We start from the raw sequence: 3,773 nt of genomic DNA on the forward strand, positions 1-3,773 counted from the left end.
AAATGCTATCGAGGATGAGCGCCCCAACCAACAACTGACTTCCAGGTTCTGCTGCTTCCAAGTTATTGAATCTTGGTCCATCTCATGCAAGGTTCTTCTTGTAGGTTTTTCGCTGGGTTACATTAAGTTGTTTTTACTGTTGGACAAGGCATGTTGATTAGGTGATCAATTCATCCGACTTCTTTGTACAATTTGAGTGGACTTGAACACCCATTTTAAGGTTCTATGTACAATTTGAGTGACCTTGAACACCCATTTTAAGGAAGCTTTTTGCATTTAGAATACTTTCGTTTATTGAAAATTAAATAAAAGGCTGGATTTTATCGATATTAAACGTCAGATAGAGTTCCACATAAAGTAAAGCCGTGTGTTGTAGATATTAGGTTTTAGGATTAGTCGCTTCCAATTATGGAAATCGATGTAGCAAAGGATCTAATTTCTACCACTGTTGGGGGAACAACACAACTGATATCTGGGCATCCATTTGACACAATTGAGGTGAAGCCCCAGAGTCAACCATTGCTTCTTCCTGGCCAACATCTTCGCTATGTCGGTGCAATGGATGTTGTCAAGCAGACCATTGCCAAAGAAGGCCTCACAGGGATGTACAAAGGAATGGGAGCCCCTTTTTCCACTGTCGTAGCTTGCAATGCAGTTGTGTTTAGTGCAAGAGGTCAGATGGAAGCCCTATTTAGGGTTGAGCCTGGTTTGCCACTGTAGGGTAGCAGGTGGTGTGTGGAGAAGGGGCAAGGATTGCTTATCTTTCTTGACTTGCCCAACTAAGCTTATCAGATGTAGATTGCAAGCTCAGAGTGCTTTGGCTACTGCTTCAGTTGCAACTTTAGGGGTAACAAGAGTGACAACTTCTATTAAACACAATGGCCTAGTTGATGTAGCTAAGCATGTCTTAAGATCCGAAGGAGCCAGAGAATTGTTTAAGGGCTTTATCCTACTTTATTAAGGGATGTATCTGTAAATGGCATTGCATATGGCGTGTATAAGGCTCTGAAGCCATTCATGGCATGATGGCATGATGCATCTCAATTGGGCATGGGTACCCTGTTTGTTTCTGGTGGGATTTCTGGCTCTTCTAGCTGGACACTTGTATATCCAACTGATGCTATGAAGAGTTGAAGAGTGTCATTCAAATTGATGAATTTCACCATCCAAAGTATGTTGGTACAATTAATGTCGTCAAGAAAATTGCTGCTTTAGAAGGGCTTAAAGGCTTGTCTAAAAGGCTTGGTCAAAGCCATGGCCAGAAGTGTTCCTGCCAATGTCGTCTGCTTCCTTGCTTATGAGGTTACCAGGTCGAGCTTGGGATGATGGGAACTTCAAATCAACTTGTGTCTAGTTACAGGAGTTCAAAAGAAACAAAGCAAATTGGGAAATGGCATGTTCGTTATTTGAAAGTTGTTTAGGGCTCATTTTTGATTCTCCATTCTTGGTTTGGGTGAGCTCTGTCGTCTTTGATTTTATTCTGCTGCGTAAATTTCTAACGGGTTTCCATCTTCCTCTCTCATCAGGCATAATAGCTAGACGTTCAATGTTCTCTTTGGTGCCTCTGAATAATTTACAGTCGTACCTCTATTCGGTTTATACATGATTGAATCGAAAAGAAAAAGCATGAGGGGCCTTCTTCTCAGAAGCGAGGAATTCTGAGAGTGAAGTGCATCTGGTTAATCAAGTATGTATCCATAAGATCGCTGGCTTTTCTCTTTGAATTAGTATAATCTATTATATATTTGCAAGTTCATTTTCCCAGGTGGTTAGATATAGTAGCTTGTAATTGGATAATTTAATGGAAAATGCAAACACATGTGACATCATTTCTTCTTTACAAGTTAGAATAGTTCACTTTCCCGCGAAGCTACAAGTTAGAATAGTTCACTTTCCTGTGTGGTGACAAGTTAGAATAGATCACTTTACCATGTGGCTAGATATTATAGCTTGTAATTGGACAATTTAATGGAAAATGCAAATGCATACACCATCATTTCTTTACAAGTTATGTACTCTAATATTGGGATGTCAAAATTGTAATGCAATAATTTCTTGTCAGGTTATTCATGGGACTTGATGAAATCACAGATAGGGCACTTCCTAGATTTGATGGCACGAGTGTTGAAATCTGTATGCTCGCTGAAATCTTGAGGAGGTGTGGGACACTGATTGGCATTGATATTGTTAAGCATCGTCTAGCAGCATGCCACACTATGTTACAAAAGACTGTTGTCAAATTTTTGTCATTGATGGGAATTCATTTTTTCTTTTACTTTAAAGAAAACGTATGGGGCTATTAGGCAGCAGTTAACATGAAATTACTGGAAAATAACTTCATTCTACCCAAGAGACAGTAATTAATGGATCAAATGAAACAAATCTTCAGGCTATCTCCTGTGGCGAGTTTGGTTCACCTCAAGATGAGTCAATTGATATTATCGTGAATGGGCATCCAAAAGGACATGGAGAGAGACTCCATGATTCAAGAAAGGGAAAATCCTTAAATAAATTCAAACAAAAGTTTGGAACACAAGGAACCAAAGTTAATATTCTATGGTAAATGCTCTGGAATTTTTGTCCTTGGAATATCAATTGTATTTTAGGCTGGAGATGGATCAAGGCTTTAAAGGCATGACATGATAAGGTTCGTGTGGATGCATTCTAAAATGTGACTGAGAGTACTTTTGAAGGAATTTTCCTTACCATTGAAGACAGAAATACACATGATAGTGATTTTCATATTGTGGTAATTTAATCAGGGGTTCCAAGACATCCTTCCATTGGAAAAATATCGTTTGATATTTCACAACATCCAAGACTAGTTGAGCTTTTTCTAAATAGTCCAAAAATTGCTTCAGATGTGTTACATGAGATATCATGGGAAAAGCTTGGTTGTTACATTTCAGAAACAACAATTGGATCAATGGATCAATTTATCTTTAGAGATATTGACCAAAACAAATTTGTGCATGAGTTCAAGCCAACTTTCGTGGAGGATTAAGAGAACTGATGAAGTTGCAACCATTCATATTCAAACTTCACCATAAATTGGATGTTTTGATAAATACATTTCTAAGAAAATATCTTCTAGGGGATGACAAGAAAGAAGATTCTAGGCCACTAAATTAGGTCACATGTACTCATCATTTCAATTTTTTTCTTTCCAGTGATTCTTAATCCTCTTCACTCAATATTACCAGTAGTCTCCACAAGAACACAATCCGAGAGATAAATGTGGCCTGTATGACTCATGATAAATCTGTTTTTCTGAAACCACACCTAGAATCCAACACCCCATTAGTGCAATGTGTTGTTTATTGAATTTATAGGGTTGATTTGTGAACTACAATGCCAATTCATAGGTTTTAGAGCTGCTGAGTGCATCTTTTTTTTTTTCAATAAGAAAAAACCCACATATTTTCATTATCAAAAATTAGTTACATATTCAATATTTTTTATGTCATCCCCATACATCTTTGATCCCTTTATTATGCCCCTCAAAATAATATCTTATTTCATCATTACATATAAATAATATAAAATTGAAAAGATCTAGCTTTCCATCTTTATCGATCTTCCTAATCTATCTTAGCTTGGTTGATCCTATTTAAAATATTTAAAAGTTTTCTTCACAAAAAGAGAAAATAATCTTTTTAAGTATCAACAATATCAAACAGTAGTTTATAGAAATTGTCTATGAAGATCCTTTAGATTTTTATACTTCTGATCTTTGAAATGTTTCATTATCAAAAGTAGAGTAATTAATCATA

General features: G+C 36.7%; 1 pseudogene; it reads left to right on the forward strand.

Annotated features, from left to right (window-relative positions):
- The first annotated feature begins 408 nt into the window (after positions 1–408).
- LOC149265331 (mitochondrial carnitine/acylcarnitine carrier-like protein pseudogene) lies at positions 409–1,326 on the forward strand (annotated as a pseudogene).
- Positions 1,327–3,773: the final 2,447 nt, after the last annotated feature.

Source organism: Pinus tabuliformis, chromosome 6, assembly GCF_031772625.1.
Source record: "Pinus tabuliformis cultivar Carrire ecotype Pingquan chromosome 6, CPIR1, whole genome shotgun sequence".
In the NCBI taxonomy this organism is placed as follows: domain Eukaryota; kingdom Viridiplantae; phylum Streptophyta; class Pinopsida; order Pinales; family Pinaceae; genus Pinus; species Pinus tabuliformis.